General features: G+C 38.0%; 2 non-coding genes and 2 pseudogenes across 2 annotated transcripts; 2 read left to right on the top strand and 2 right to left on the bottom strand.

The window, feature by feature from the left end:
- Positions 1 to 1,081: 1,081 nt before the first annotated feature.
- On the bottom strand, positions 1,082 to 2,181 carry LOC131493480 (homeobox protein NANOGP8-like; annotated as a pseudogene).
- A 2,204-nt stretch (positions 2,182 to 4,385) lies between these two features.
- TRNAL-CAA (transfer RNA leucine (anticodon CAA)) lies at positions 4,386 to 4,491 on the top strand. The gene is made up of 2 exons: positions 4,386 to 4,423; positions 4,446 to 4,491. It is a non-coding gene; the product is annotated as a tRNA-Leu (tRNA).
- A 266-nt stretch (positions 4,492 to 4,757) lies between these two features.
- On the top strand, positions 4,758 to 4,829 carry TRNAE-CUC (transfer RNA glutamic acid (anticodon CUC)). The gene has a single exon. It is a non-coding gene; the product is annotated as a tRNA-Glu (tRNA).
- A 7,762-nt stretch (positions 4,830 to 12,591) lies between these two features.
- On the bottom strand, positions 12,592 to 14,298 carry LOC131493416 (UDP-GalNAc:beta-1,3-N-acetylgalactosaminyltransferase 1-like; annotated as a pseudogene).
- Positions 14,299 to 17,177: the final 2,879 nt, after the last annotated feature.

Below are 17,177 nucleotides of genomic sequence, written 5' to 3'. Positions count from 1 at the left end.
AATTAATAGACTGCTGGAATAGAAAAACAAACATTTGAGGGAGAGCCTGGCCAGATGAATCAGAAAGTGCCAGAGGTTACCAATTGTTACTTCAGCCTCATTATAATGTTAAAATCCCCTTATGAATATGAATATGATATAAATAAAATCTCCTTATGAATATTCATCCCAAGCCCTAAAGGAGCCCTAAAGTTTCCCTTATTTGGGGGAGATACAGCTTTGGAAATTATTCTCTGATCTCCTTATTTGTACAAATACAGATGACCTTGTGAGGCAACTCCACCTGGTGGTGGTCTGTTCTATAACTCACTGAGAAGCAGGCCCACTTTGGTTCAGTAACCCTCTTTTCAACTAAGCCTCCACCATGGGCTCCCATGTCCATCCTTGCAGAGTATAATTTTTTTTTTTAAGCAAAGTGGGTATTTTGTATATTTGTACTTAAACCTATAAACCAACCAGCCAAACTGGTACTATTATCATGATACATTAAAATGCAAAATATCTTTCACAAATACTAGAATAATGAACAAATTAAGAGTTGTAGTAAAACAGCACAAGGGGCAAAGGAAATCATTGAAGCGTATTACAGCTTAACCCTTCACTGTAACAACTGAGGTTATTAAAAATAAAGCCTCTCAATCTCAGAAAATACAAATAATCCTTTATCACACAGCTCTGCATTTCTAGTTTCTATTCTTTAAAATTTTTTTTTAATGTTTATTTATTTTTGACAGAGAGAGACAGAGCATGAGCAGGGGAGGGGCAGAGAGAGAGGGAGACACAGAATCCAAGGCAGGCTCCAGGCTCCGAGCTGTCGGCACAGAGCCTGACACAGGGCTTGAACTCACAGATCACAAGATCATGACCTGAGCTGAAGTCAGACACACAACCAGCTGAACCACCCAGGCATCCCAACTATTTTCTATTCTTGAGGTTAGATTCTAGAGCCTAATATACCCAAACTAGTATTATATCTAGGTATCTACAGACAGAAACATCTTTTATCATGTCTGTAGCAGCCAATGCTACTGAAATCTTTTTAATTAGAGTCCAATCATACCTCCTCAATTGACACAATAAACATAAAGGAAAACAGAATATCAAGGCAGAGTTATAGGACTCTAAAAGACAAGTCCTAGGAAAAGTAACGCAGCCACTGCCCAAAGTGAGAATGAATAATATACTCATCGTCACACATTTTCAGGATGTATGTTCACAGAGTAATTTGGGAATAAATCCATTATTTCCTGGAAACTAGAATGCTTAGCAGTTTGCTTTTTTACACTTTTTTTCCCCATTAGAAAGAATTTTGCTGGAAATGGATCTGGGGCTGCAGGGATTCCTCTTCACAGTTGTGGAGCCGATGGTTATTCCAGGTTCCAGGTTGTTCCTAGTTGTTCTGACTGTTCCAGAAATGGTTGCTCCAAGATCGGCTGTTCCAGGTCTGGTTTCTCCATTTTGGAAGATTTCCAAAAGTGTTCATCAGGTATCCCCAGTGATAGGAATAGAAGCCTGTATATTCTGTAGTTGCTGAGCTGTTCTGAGTCACACTGTTGCTATTCTTTGGACAGTTGTTTTTCTGCCATCTCATACATTTCATACTCTGGTTCTGGAACCAGGTCTTAAACTGCTTATAGCTAAGTTTCAGAATGTTGGCAAGTTCTTGCATCTGCTGGAGACTGAGGTATTTCTGTCTCTGAAATCTATCATTGAGTACATATAGCTGGGTCTGAGAGAACACTGTTTTGATCTTCTGTTTCTTGCCCTGGACCGTATCTTCCTTCTTCATTGTCCTGTCCTCTATGGGAGCAGGTAGTAGTTTTAGTCTGGGACTGGTGAAAGAATTGGGGCTGTCCTGAATAAGCAGATCCATGGAGGAAGGAAGATGAGAGATAGTCTCCATGTGAGGTGTCTCAACAGATGACATTTGCAAGGATGAATTAATTTTCTTCAGGTCCATAAATCTCAGGGGTTGGAGAAGAGTCCCTAGAATTGGTGCTTTGGGACAAGATGGGCATTGGGGCTGAGCTGGATCCACACTCCTGTTGCAAGGCCATTGTAATGCAAAAGGTAGCTGCCTGGTAGTCCAGACTGGGTGGGGAACAGGAAAACTGGAGCCACAAAACCTTAGTTTGTCCACAGCTGAAGATTCTAATTTTAATAATCTTGTTAGGTCATTTTATCAAGAATCCCGCACCCTGGTATCTGATCACCCTCCATATCTAATCAAGTTCCTCATCCCCCCCATCCTCCAGGTGATATCTCATGATTGGCCTGCCTTCAGCAGACATCCTGTTAGGTCAGTATAGTAAGAACCTCTGTACTCTTGTCTCTTCTCAATCATTTTCCATCCACTGACTCTCATTCTACTCCTTGACTCAAATCCTTGCTTGTCCTTGCTGTATTTAGAATTGAGCCCAGTTCTATATGAAGTTTCATATCCTCTACTGTAATAGTTCCTGAAAAAAATCTATTTTGACTGCTTTACTGTCCAACTCTTGTACTTTTAGATGCTAGGTGTACTCATAGTGGAGTGCTTAGCATTGGTTAGCAGACCTTTGGGGGAATAATTGATTCCATGGGCACCTTTGATTGACTTGGCTATTTTGTAAATCTGCAGGTGAAAACTGATAGCAATGCAAATGGTTTCTGTCTGAGATCAAGGCCAGAGATTCCTGTTTATATCAATACAAATAAAATTTGTCAAGAGATACCTCTGATTTCTCTCTAGTAAAAAAAAAAAAATTACCCCAAAGTAAAAATCATGTCTTTAAACATCACAGTTTATTACCTATCCTTAGGATATTAACCTGCCTGCCATCTGTTAGCAGTCTTTTCTCAACATTCCTTTGGTTGACTGATTATTTTTAAAACTCTTCAAAATCTCCTTTGAATTGGTTATAACATCATTTGCAGTTCCTCATTAATGAACTGAATAAAATTTTGACACGTGTGCAGTCAGTTTTCCAGGGCAGGGCTTTTCCGTGTTTGTTTATTGCTATATTTTCAGCGGACCCTCAATAAAGACTCAGTGAATGAATGGATGAGTGAATGGTATATAGTCTGGAGCAGAGGAGTTGGGCCTTCCCTTTGGTTGCTAAAACACATTAGCTGTCTTTGCACTGTTTTGTTAATTGCCCACCTAAATTCTTTTTCTACTAGGTCTTACTTGAACTTCCCTGTTTGTCTCTTCATTGTCCACTTTTAGCAAGATTCCTGCTAAATAAGTTTAGCCAGAATCTCCCATCCTTGATATTGATTATCCTGGATATCTAATGCGGTTCCTCATCCTCTACTATCCCCAATGTGAGATCTTATCATTCTTGCCTTCTTTCAACGAGAATCTTGTCAGGCCATTTCAGATAGAATTCCCCCCTTAACCTTGATGATATTTTCTCCTACTAATTTTCTATCCACTGATCCCCACCTGGTTCCTTAGCTATAAAATTTCACTTTTCTTTGTTGTAGTCTGAATTGAGTCCCATCTCTCTCCCACCCACTGCAAGACCCCATGGCAGCAGTACCTGCACCTATCATGATAATGGCCCTTAAGGTCTTCTTGGGGTTCCTGGGTGGCTCAGTTGGTTAAGCATCTGAGTTCAGCTCAGATCATGATCCTGTAGTTGGTGAATTGGGAGCTCTGCGTCGGGCTCTGTGCTTACAACTCAGAGACTGGAGACTCTTCAGATTCTGTGTCTCTCTCTGCCCCTCCCTCGTTTGCACTCTGTCTCTATCTCTCTCAAACGTAAATAAACATTAAAAAAAAGTCTTCCTTACAGTACTTTAACTATATATATATATTTTTTCTTTAATAGAATGATCTTTTTCTTTAACACTGTTTCTCCTTTATCTCTAACCATGGCTGTGCGACTTGGCGGAGGAGGAGGAGTGATCTTGAAGGATGGGTTTGGCAGGGACAATAGGGCAGAAATACCTAATAATAAAAACAACAGCATCAGCAATCACTTGCCTCTTACTCTTTGGCAAGTATATTTCCACGTGCTTTCCATGTATTAACTAGCAAGAGTTTCACCAACGAAGGCCAGGGATGAGTGGCAGGTCGCCGTGGTGGGCAGCAGCCTGGCTCATGCTCTTTGCCTTTGCTACTAGTTTCCTGCCTTTGCTGAGTAGGACGCCTGCGCAGTGGTCACGAACCCCTCTAGTTTTCTAGTGAGATTGCATTTGTCCCTGGTTCGACTGGTTCGATTCCCTGCCGGGGAGATGGAGGTTAGACATTCCCAGGTACAAAACAGACCAGGCATCGTTCAGAATTCCAGGCAAGCGGCAGGCGGGAAGATTGTCTACAGCCTGGGTGTTGGGGGGCGGGGCAGCGCCGCAGGCCGAGACAGGAAGTGGACTCTACACGGGCAATAATCTCTCCGGGTGTCAGGATGGCCGAGTGGTCTAAGGCGCCAGACTCAAGGTGCTCACCTTCCCTGCGGGTGTTCTGGTCTCTGAATAGAGGCGTGGGTTCGAATCCCACTTCTGACACATGCGTTTTGTTTCCTTCCTTAAAAGACCCCAACACCTTCCCAGTGACTGCTGGAGGTTTCTTTTCTGAGAAAGCAGTAGTACTCTGACTCTCACATCGCCGCTGTCCTCCTCCGGTTTTCCGGATCTGCGGTGGCGGAAGGGCTTTTATTAGGCGAGGGAAAAAGTTTAATCGCTTGAAAAGTATCCAATCATACTCATGCTCCCAACTTACGTCATACATAACATATTTAGTATAGCCCATTGCAAAGGCAGCTGCTAGGTGTTCCCTGGTGGTCTAGTGGTTAGGATTCGGCGCTCTCACCGCCGCGGCCCGGGTTCGATTCCCGGTCAGGGAAAGTTACTTTTTTTCCTTCCATTTCAAAACTTCGCTGTATACCAGGCGACTCTTTTGGCCAAAAGTCATTATGAGAAGTGAAAGTTACTACGGTTAATGAGCGAAGACCGTGTCTGGCATTGTTCTCCTATACTTAGAGATGCAGGTAGCAATAAATGACACTGCCATATTCCTGGGGTTAAAAAGTCCCTCTAGCTGTCCAAAAGGCCTTTAGAACAGTACATGTAACATAGAGTAGCTGTTCAGGAGGCTCTTAGCTCCTCACAACAACTCAGGCAATTGTTGCTATGGAAGGAATTCTGGTAATTCTCTCCTGTTCCAACGTCTTTTAATTTTGAAAATATGGTGAATAATTAAAATAATGAGACAACAAACACCGGTGTTCTATCTAAATACATTGGTTAATATTTTGCCGCATTCTTTTTTTCTCTATTGCATCCCCAGCCTTCCGACCATGTGAAAGTTGTAGACATCATTAGGCTATTCAAAGTCACACCTAAGAAAGTCAATATTAACATATCATCATATGCCAGTTCACATTCAAATTTACCCCAGTTGTCCCCAAAATATCTTTTATAGCTTCTTTTTAAAAGTTTTATTCTAGAAATTTTCATTGCCCAATTTTCTATTGTAATGCCTGTGGAAAAATATATTTTAATAATAAAAACATTTATGGGAACCTAGGTGGCTCAGTCGGTTAAGTGTCTGACTTTGGCTCAGGTCATGATCTCTCCATTAGTGGTTTTGAACCCCGTGTGGGGCTCTGTGCTGATAGCTCCAAGCCTAGAGCCTGCTTCAGGTTCTGTGTCTCCCTCTCCCTGCCCCTCCCAGCTTGTACTCTGTCTCTCTTTCAAAAATGAATAAACATTAAATTTTTTTTAAACGTTTAAATCACATTTAAAGTCTATCTTCTTAAAGTCTGTATAATATTCTGAGCCTCCATGCCTAATTTATTGTTTACAAAAGTATTCATTTCTCCTTGGGCATCTGTCTAGACCTCCAGGCCAGGGCTGCACTAGGATACCTCTATTTCCCTGTTATTTAGAACCTGGCTTCCCAGACAGCCCCAAACCTTGGACGAATAATTTTACCTTTGCTTTACTGTGCTCTAGTAGTTGCTCTTTTTTTGTTGTGTTGTGTTGTGTTGTGTTTTGTCTTGTCTTGTTTTGTTTTTGTTTTTGTTTTTGCTTTAGTTCTTGTTTTGTAATTTAGCCCAGTATGGAACAAGGCACAGTAAATGATGGCTAGGTTAGTGGTCACGTTGAAGGCAAGTTGTTTACCCTCTCTAAACATTAGTTTTCTAATGGTAAAACCGGTCAAAGGATGAAGATGAAAGAGAATGAAATTCTATCTAACCTGCGAGTTTCATTTTAAAACTTCTCCTCATCTTCAAAAGGAAATGGAAGGGATCCAAACATATCTAAGAAAAAAGGAAAAAGAAAGTGGAAAGGACATACATCTAAATGTAAATTTTATGATTTTTTAAAATAATTTTCTGTAAGTGGTAAGATTATGAAAATCCTTAATTTTCTTTGTTGTAATTTTATGCATATACTAATTTTTCTTTTTTAAAAAAATATTAATGTTTATTCATTTTTGAGAGAGAGAGAGAGAGAGTCGGAGCACAAGTGGGACAGAGGCAGAGAGACAGGTAGACCCAGAACCCGAAGCAGGCTTCAGGCTCCGAGCTGTTAGCATAGAACCCGACACGGGGCTCAAACCCATGAATTGTGAAACCATGACCTGAGCCGATGTCAGAGGCCCAAATGACTGAGCCACCCAGGTGCCCCAATATGCTAATTTTTGTACCAAGGGTATATAAAATTTATTAGTAGATGAACACACTTTATTTGAGAAACTGCTCACATTTTACACAGAAATCAGCTCAAAATGAGTCACAGGTTTATTTATTTATTTATTTATTTATTTGAATCACAGACTTAAATATTACATATAAAACTATAATATAACATACTACATATAATATAATACATATAAAACTTTATAGCTGGAGAACATCCTCAGGACTTAGAGCTTAGTGAAGAGTTCTTAGCAATGACAGCAAAAGTATAATCTATAAAAGAAAGCATCATTTTTAAAAATGTTTATTTATTTTTGAAAGGAAGAGAGGCAGAGCATGGGTGGGGAGGGGCAGAGAGAGAGGGAGACCAAGAATCCGAAGCAGGCTCCAGGCTCTGCACTGTAAACACAAAGCCCTACACAGGGCTCAGGCTAACGAACGGTGAGATCCTGACATGAGCTGAAGTTTGATGCTTAACCGTCTGAGCCACCCAGGTTCCCCAAGAAAACATCATTAAATCAGACCTTGTCAAAATTAAAAATTCATTCTTCAGAAGACCTTGTTAAGAGGATAAGATACAGACTGAAAAAATATTTGCAAGCCACGTATCTTTGAAATTTTTTTTTGTATTTACCCATGTAGTTACCTTTATTTCTTTGTACATATTCAAGCGACCATAAAGCGTCCTTTCATTTCATCAAAAGGAATTTTATTAGCACTTTTGTAGGGAAGATCTACAAGCATTAAAAGTCCTCAGGATGTGTGTGTATGGAAATAAGTTTGTTTTTTTTTTTTTATTTTGAAGAATAGTTTGCCGGCTATAGTATTCTTGGATGAAAAATCTTTTTTAGGCACTTTGCATACATTATCTCACTGCACTTGACTATCATTTCTGATGAGAAATCTGCTATTATTGTAAGTGATAATCATATATTAGTTGCATATATTAGTTGCTTCTCTTTTGCAGCTTTCTGTAGTCTCTGTTTTTGGCTTATCACGGTTTGATTATAATGTGTCTAACTGTGAGTGTCTGTACTTTTTCCTGTTTACAGATCATTGATTTTTTCTGATGTGTAGATTCATGTCATTCACCAGTTTGGAAAGTGTTCATACATTAGTTTTTCAAATGTTGTTGCTATTCTTTCCTCATTCTTGTAACCGTCTGAACTCTCATTCATTATGTTTAATATGCTTAATTGGTTGGTGTTCTGCTTTCTGAGATTATTTATTTCTCTCTTTTCTGTTTGAGAATTTATAATTGATTGTTTTCTCTTCAGTTTTACTGGTTCTTTCTTTTGCCTGCTCAAATCTGTTGATGAAACACCCTAGTAAATTTAAACTCCATAAATTCTACTTAATTTCATTTTAAAAATTTCAATACATTGATATCTATTTGATGATGCTTCATTATTTAGATTTACTTTAGTTGTGTGTCTACCTATGACTTCCTTAAGGTATTTGAGCATATGTTTTGAATTTTATTTATTTAAATTCAAGTTAGTCAATATACAGTGTAAACTGGTTTTAAGAGTATAACCCAGTGATTCATCACCTACACACAACCCCTAGTGCCCATCCCAATAAATGTCCTCCCCAATGCCCAAACCCACACAGCCCATCCCCCCACCCATCTCCCCTCCAGCAACCCCCAACCCTTTCTCAGTATTCAAGAGTGTCTTATGGTTTGCTCCTTCTCTGTTGTTATCTTATTTTTCCTTCCCTTCCCATATGTTCATCTGTTTTATTTCTTAAATTCCACATATGAGTGAAATCATGTGATATTTGTCTTTCTCTGGTTGACTTATTTCACTTAGTGTAATACACTCTAGTTCCATCCACATTGTTGCAAATGGCAAGATTTCATTTTCTTTAATCTCTGAGTAACATTCCATTATAGATACACGCATACACATACTACATCTTTATTCATTCATTGGTTGATGAACATTGGGCTTTTTACATAATTTGGCTATTGTTGATAGCACTGCTATAAACACTAGGGGGCATGTGCCCCCCCCCCAAATCAGCATTTTTGTATGCTTTGGATAAATACCTAGTAGCACAATTGCTGGCTTGGGATGAGGTTTTTTTTGGAGTGGTGGGGGTCTGGAGCCAACAACCAAGAAAGAATTCTTGACATATCTTTGGCGCAAAAAAAGGTGATTTTATTAAAGAACGGGGACAGGACCTATGGGCAGGAAGAGTTGCCCCAGGACCATGAGGAATGACTAGTTATATATTTGGGAGTTGGGGGAGATAAAGTCCAAGGAAAATTTCCAAAGGAGCTTTTACATGCTAAAGACTCACAGGATACTGGAGGCCCAGCCATTCTCAAGATAAGGTTTTTCCTTCTAGCAAAGCATTAACGTTAAGACAGTAGGTGGTTTCTACAGAAATGTTATACTCTGCCAGCCTCAAGTATTTGTCAATGGGCTGCAGATCATAAGGAAATTTTTTATCTGCCATTTCCTTCTGCCTTTGTTTCCCACATCAGGTTGTAGGGCAGTTCTATTTTTTTTTTAATTTGTTTTAGTGTTCATTTTTGAGAGACAGAGAGAGAAAACGAGTGGGGGAGAGGCAGAGAGGGAGACAAAGAATCCAAAGTAAGCTCCCGGCTCTGAGATGTCAGCACAGAGCCCCAAGCAGGGCTCAAACCCTCAAACTGTGAGATCATGATCTGAGCTGAAGTCAGATGCTCAACTGACTGAACCACCCAGGTGGCCCTATTTTTAATTTTTTGAGGAACCTCCATACTGTTTTCCAGAGTGGCTGCACCAGTTTGCATTCCCACCAGCAGCGCAAAAGCGTTCCTCTTTCTCTGCATCCTCGCCAACATCTGTTTGTTTACTGAATTGTTAATTTTAGCCCATCTGATAGGTGTGAGGTGGTATCTCATTGTGGTTTTGGTTTGTATTTCCCTGATGATGAGTAATGTTGAGCATCTTCTCTTGTGTCTCTTAGTCATCTGAATGTCTTTGGAAAAGTATCTATGTGCCCATTTCTTCACTGTATTATTTGTTTTATGGGCATTGAGTTTGATAAGTTCTTTATAAATTTTTGATAGTAACCCCTTATCAGATAAGTCATTTGCAAATATCTTCTCCCTTTCCATTGGTTGCCTTTTAGTTTTGTTGATTGTTTCCATCACTGTGCAGAAGCTCTTTATATTGATGAGTTCCCAAAAGTTCATTTTTGCTTGTTTCCCTTGCCTCTGAATATATGTCTAGTAAGCAGTTTCTGTGGCCCAGGGCAAAGAGGTTGCTGCCTATTTTCTCCTGTAGGATTTTGATGGTTTCCTGTCTTACGTTAGGTCTTTCATCTATTTTGAATTATTTTTGTGTATTGTGTAAGAAAGTGGTCCATTTTCATCCTTTTCCATGTCTCTGTCCAGTCTTCCCAGCACCATCTGCTGAAGAGTCTGCCTTTTTTCCATTGGATATTTTTTCCTGCTTTGTCAAAGATTTGTTGACCATACACTTGTGGGTTCATTTATGGGTTCTCTATTCTGTTCCATTGATCTGTGTGCCTGTTTTTATGCCAGTAACATACTGATTACAGCTTTGTAATACAGGTTGAAGTCTGGAATTGTGATGCCTCCAGTTTTGGTTTTCTTTTTCAACATTACTTTGGCTATCCAGGGTCTTTTCTAGTTCTATACAAATTTTAGAATTTTTTTTTTGTTGTTGTTGTTCTAGCACTATGAAGAATGTTGGTGTTATTTTGATAAGGATTGTATTGAATGTGTAGATTGCTTTGGGTAGTAGCGACATTCTAATAATATTTGTTCTTCTGATCCAAGAGCATGGGATGTTTTTCCATTTCTTTGTGTCTTCAATTTTTTTCTTAAGCTTTCTATAGTTTTCAGCGTCCAGATCTTTTACCTGAATGGTTATGTTCATTCCTACTTACCTTATGGTTTTTGATTCAATTGTAAATGGGATAGATTCCCTGACTTCTCTTTCTGGTGCTTCATTATTGGTATATAGAAATGCAACCAATTTCTGTATGTGGATTTTATATCCTGAATTTTTGCCGAATTTATGTATCAGTTCTTGCAGGTTTTTTTGGTCAAGTCTTTTGGGTTTTCCACATAGAGTATCATGTCATCTAAGAAGAGTGAATGTTTGGGGCGCCTGGGTGGCTCAGTCGGTTAAGCGGCCGACTTCGGCTCAGGTCATGATCTCGCGGTCCATGAGTTTGAGCCCCGCGTCGGGCTCTGTGCTGACAGCTCAGAGCCTGGAGCCTGTTTCAGATTCTGTGTCTCCCTCTCTCTGACCCTCCCCGTTCATGCTCTGTCTCTCTCTGTCTCAAAATATAAATAAATGTTAAAAAAAAAATTAAAAAAAAAAAAAAAGAAGAGTGAATGTTTGACTTCTTTGCCAATTTGTATGCCTTTTCTTTCTTTTTGTTGTCTGATTGTTGAGGCTGGGACTTGCAGTACAATGTTGAACAACAGTGGTGAGCGTGGACATCCCTGTCATGTTCCTGACCTTAGGGGGAAAGCTCTCAGTTTTTCCCCACTGAGGATGATAGTCACTTTGGGTCTTTCAGATATGGCCTTTATAATGTTGAGGTATGTTCCTTCTCTCCCTACTTTGAAGGTTTTTATTAAGAATGGATGCTGTATTTTGTCAAATGCTTTTCTGCATCTATTGAGAGCATCATATGGTTCTTATCTCTTTTTTTTTTAATTGATGAGGTGGATCCCATTGATTGATTTGCAAATATTGAACCAGCTCTGCAGTCCAGGAATGTATCCCACTTGATCATGGTGAATAATTCCTTAATGTACTGATGAATTGATTTGTTAGTATATTGTTGAGAATTTTTACATCCAAGATTTATTAAGGATATTGGCCTGTAATTCTCCTTTTTAGTGTGGTCTTTGTCTGTTTTTGGGATCCAAGTAATGCTGGCTTCATACCTGAGTTTGGAAGATTTCCTTCCATTTCTATTTTTTGAAACAGTTTGAGAAGAATAAGTATTAACTCTTCTTTAAATGTCTGGTAGAATTCTACTGGGAAGCCAAGGGGCCCAAGACTCTTGCTTGTTCAGAGATTTTTGATTACTGATTCAATATCTTTGCAGGTTATGGGTCTGTTCAAATTTTCAGTTTCTTCTTGTTTCAGTTTTGGTAGTTTGTATGTTTCTAGGAATTTGTTCATTTCTTCCAGATTTCCCAGTTTGTTTGCATATAATTTTCCATAGAATTCTCTTAAAATTGTTTGTATTTCTGTGGTGTTGGTTGTTATCTCTCCTCTTTCAGTTGTGATTTTATATATTTGAGTCCTTCTATTTTCTTTTTGATAAATCTGGCTAGGGGTTTATCGATGTTGTTAGTTCTTTCAAAGGACCAGCTCTGACTCATTGATCTGTTCTACTTTTTTTTTTTTTTTGCTGTTGTTGTTTGTTTGTTTCTCTATAGTTTATTTCTTCTCTAACCTTTATTATTTTCCTTTTTCTGCTAACTTTAAGCTTTATTTGCTGTTCCTTTTCTAGCTACTTTAGGTGTAATGTCAAATTGTGTATTTACGACCTTTCTTTTTTCCATCTTTATTCTCAAATTGATTGTTAATGAGAACACACATGGAGCAGATTAATAATAATATTCACAATATTCTTGCCATCAGGGTCCTTTTTTTCTTTTTTGTATTCAGAGTCCTTTCCAAAAGGAAACATGCTCCCTGGCATTCTATATTATTCTTAATTTTCAGGTGAAAAAATGAAACAGATAGAGTAACATATAAACACTGGGGATTGCAGTTTTAAAAACAAGACAAAAATTCAGATATTCTTGCTTTAATTCTTCTCTGTATTACCACAGTAAAATATTTATCAAAGTCCAAGAGATTACTGATATGCAATAATGACCAATGACTTTACATTAATGGAGCTATGAAATAATAAATTCATCAGTGAAGTAACTGCGTAAAAGTTCAAATGGAAAAGGGTAGGAATCACTATTCTCTTTATACAGTACGGAAACAATAATAACATTCAAACACCAGGAAGTCCTAAGTAATATTAAATAGTAATTTATAACAGTGAAATGCTGTAACATCTTGAAGTACCTTCTGAATGACCAAAACAGATGAAATTTTGTTCAGTGTAACTTTAGTTTTTTACACAGAACTATGTATTTTTAAAAACTGGCAACCCATGTCAGATATACACAAAAACCTTAACAGACTAGAATGCTCAATAAGTAGAGATCTACATTGCTTCATTGCTATGGATTAATGAGCTTATAATTCAATGAAACCCTTTTAACAAATTCTAGTCTGCCAAATGGCATGTTCAAATAGTTTGGTCCTATTAGTTTTATTAACAAAAATCCCAGATTCTTTTATAAGGTGTTTAATTCCTCTTATGATCACCTTTAAAGAGCCTGACTTGGTTTTTGTCTAGGTGAATCAAAGTGTGACCCTCCAGTCCCCAGTCTGTGGGTTCTTCATGACTCTCAGTTCAGTGCAACTCAACACAGTGACCCTCCCATGAGTTTTCCATTGGACATTTTACAGCAATTTTAACACTTTCCACAGAGTATCCTGTCTTTCTCTAGGCTTTTGTCAAATTAATAATGGCATGTGGTGTTCCTTAGCATAACCTGCCAAAATGTGATAATTTCCTTGGAAGAAAAGCCATGAGCTGCAATCACACATCTGAGTTGACAGACATCCAAATGGATCCTATATAAAAAGAAAATGTTCGTGTCTTCTGGAATATGGATGTCCATGCTTAATAAATTCAAACAGATCCCAACATAAACATCTTCAAACTTGATGGTGTTATGTGACTCATCATTTGATAGATTCTTGGCACCGAATATCTGGACATTATGGAACCCAATCCAGTGCAGTAGGGAAGAAACACCTAGAAGGGATACTTTTGGTACGAAATATGGGCTTTTTGGTAAAATCCTCTATAGGAATAGTTATCGATTAGAAGATAACCTGTGAAAAACTTCTCTGAATGGTTTACATTTAAAAGATACTTCACCAAGTTGCCAGTATTGATGAAAACATCAGTGTCTGTCTTCATGATGTATTTGGAATTGGGGCAAAACTCAGTTACCCACCTGTATCTAAAAAAATCTTGTCGTATTATGTCACCTTAAAGAATGTGCTCATCCTCCAAGGACAATGCTAACACTTTGTCTTCCTTTTCGGCCAGCTGGCCTAGTAAGAAAAAGGTAAGAACCTCATATCCCCACCAAGATTTTTTTTTTCACCACAAGTAACTAATGGCCTGTCTGACTTTCACATCTGAAGGGTGTGAGGTCACTAGAATGATAAGAAGTGGGTTTTGAGTAGAGTAGTTTGAAGTGTGAAGAAAAAGTCTTGTCTGTAAATTGGCTCATATTCATAGAAGTACATCCAGTTAACACGTTCTATCACATTGTAGGGGGGCAGGCTGAAGTACCACATCAGAAGGAAACTCAGGAGGGACAGCAGCAGGAGGCTCCATTTGAGGGATCTTAGTGACATCCTACTTGGAAGAGTGGTCAAGAGAGCCAGGGCCATCCACAGCAGCTCAGAAGCATACGAGCCTCAGGTTCAGCAACATGTCCAAATAAACCAAGGGTCTTTCTCAGCTGTGTGATCGGATATGAATTCTAGCAAATCTTGCACAGCCAGCTCCTGGAAAAACCTCCTTCTTGATTTATTTATTCTGATCTGGTGAAGATCTGATGAAAGATCTTCAATTTCACCAACTGAACAGTTACTAGTATATAGTAGTCAAAAATAATACTTGAAATTTCTACTAAAAGAGATTCTCAACTTGGCTTAAAATTCTGCCATTATACTGCTTATAAGAGGCATGCCCACAGAATTTCAGATGAGACTAAAGCACTAGCTCTTTTAGTTTTTCTTCTGATTTCCATATTCCATGCTTTAATTAAAACATTTGCTGTGAACCCCGAGCGCAGCGCTAACCCTGCTCCAACACAGGTGGGTGGCTGATGTTGCCCTGCTAGCACACACAGCCTCCCGCCATATTTAAGACCTTTCTTGCTTGACATAGGCCTGAACTGCAATATACTTTCTTCTTTGCTGCGCCCCAAAGGGCTTGGACTATTATGTTTTCATTTTCATTGGCTTCCATTTATTTTTTCAATTTTTTCTCTAAATTCCTGGTTAACCACTCATTCTTTAATAGGTGTTCTCTAATCTCCATGTATTTGAGGGCTTTCCAAACTTTTTCTTGTGGTTGACTTCAATTCCATAGCTTTGTGATCTGAAAATATGCATGTACTATCTTAATCTTTTTGTACCTCTTGAGGGCTGATTTATGACTCAGTATATGATCTATTCTGGACAATGTTCCATGTGCACTTGAGAAGAATGTGCAATCTGCTGCTTTAGGATGAAATGTTCTGAATATATCTGTTAAGTCTGTCTGGTCCAGTATGTCTTTCAAAGCTATTGTTTCTTTGTTGATATTCTGCTTAGATAATGTGTCCATTGTTGTAAGTGAATATTAGAGTCTCCTACTATAATGGTATTATTATCAATGAATTTCTTCATGTTTGTGAATAATTGATTCATAAAATTGGGTGCTCAAGTCGGGGGTATAAATATTTACAATTGTCAGATCTCCTTGATTGATAGACCCATTAATTATGATATAATGCTCTTCTTTATCTTGTTACAGTCTTTGTTTTAAAATCTAATTTGTAGATATAAATATGGTTGTTCTGGTTTTCTTTTGACATCCATTAGAATTATAGACAGTTCTCTATCCTCTCACCTTCAATCTGCAGGTGTCTTTAGGTCCAAAATGAATCTTTTGTAGGCAGCATATAGATGGATATTGTTTTTTTTTAATCCATTTTGATACACTGTGTCTTTTGATTGGTACATTTAGTCCATTTACATTCAGAGTGATTACTGAAAGACGTGAATTTAGTGCCATTGTGTTACCCATAGAATTGGTGTTTTGGTGATGTTCTCTGTCTAGTACCTTGTAGTCTTTGTTACTTTGGTATTCTTTTTTTTTTTTTCTTTTCTCCATTCAGATAGTTCCACTTAAAATTTCTTGTGGGGCCAGTTTAGTGGTCACAAAGTCCTTTAGTTTTTGTTTGTCTGTGAAACTTTTTATCTCTTTTTCTATTCCGAATGACAGCTTTGCTGGATAAAGAATTGTTGGCTGCATAGTTTTTCCAATCAACACATTGAATATTTCTTGCCACTCTCTTCTGGCCTCCAAGTTTCAGTGGACAGGTCTGCTACCTACCGTATGTGTCTTCCCTTATACATTAAGGACCTTTTTTACTTAGATACTTTCAGAATTCTCTATTTTTATATTTTGTAAGTTTCACTATAATATGCCATTCTGTTTACCTGCTTTTGTTGTTTTTGATGGGAGTTCTCTGTGCCTTGTGGACTTGAATGCCTGTTTTCTTTCCCAGATAAGGGAAGTTCTCAGGTATAATTTGTTCAAATAAACCTTCTGTCCCCTTATCCTGCTCTTCTTTTTCTGGGAATCCTATGACATGGATATTGTTTTGTTTTATGGAATCACTAAATTCTCCATGTCTCTCCTCATGATTTAATACTTCCTGTCTTTTTTCAGCTTCATTATTTTCCATAATTTTATCTTCTATATCGCTTATTTTTTCTTCTGTTTCTTCAGTCCTCGTTGTTATTATATTCCGTTGATTTTGCATCTCTGTTATAGCATTTTTTATTTCAGCCTGACTAGATTTTAAGTCTTTGATATCTGCATCAAGGGTTTCTCTTATGTCTCCTATGTTTTCTTCAAGTCAACTTGTAGTCTTATGACTGTTTCTCTAAAATCTTGTTCAGGTATATTGCTTATAAATGTTTTGAACAAGTCCCTGGCTGTGATTTCTTCTTGACCTTTCTTTTTGGGAAATTTTTTTTCATCTTGTCATTTTGGCTACATTTCTGTCTTTTGTGTGTTTTAAAAGTTTGTTATGTTTCCTGAACATGAGAACAATACTATATTAAAAAGGGATCATACACTGTCCAGGGCCTAGCACTTCAGGAAGTGTTTCTGGTGTATGCTGTGTGAACTCTGTTGTTGCATTTTGGCTGCTCTTTCCCATTGGTCAGTCTTCTGTAATACTCTTTTTTTCTTGCAGTGGGGAGTGTTTGGACCTTTAACTAAGTGTGCTTGATTTGCTTGTTAAAATAATCCTGGGAAAAAAACCCAAAACCTTGATTCAAAAAAAGGAAAAAGAAAAAAAAAAGAAAGGAAAGGCAAAAACAACAACAACAAAAACTAACATAGAATCAAAAAACTTTAAAGCTAACTCCAGAGGAAAAAGAAAGAAAGAAATAGAAAAAAAAAAGAAGAAAAAAAGAAGAAAGGAAAAGAATAAAGAAGCCTGATCCAAAAAAAAGAGAGAAAAAGAAATGAAAAAAAAAAAAAAAAACCACACCAGAAACTATGAGCCTGATTCCAAAAGAATGAAAGAAGAAATAAATAAAAAAAGAAAGGCAAGCCTGGTCTTATTTCTACCAGAACTGCAGGTGTCATTTGGAAGCACCTGATTTCCAGTGCACTTGGTGCTAGTGGGGT

Source organism: Neofelis nebulosa, chromosome 1, assembly GCF_028018385.1.
Source record: "Neofelis nebulosa isolate mNeoNeb1 chromosome 1, mNeoNeb1.pri, whole genome shotgun sequence".
Lineage (NCBI taxonomy): Eukaryota > Metazoa > Chordata > Mammalia > Carnivora > Felidae > Neofelis > Neofelis nebulosa.
Note: the sequence above shows the minus strand (reverse complement) of the source record. Positions and strands in the feature narration are given on the sequence as shown.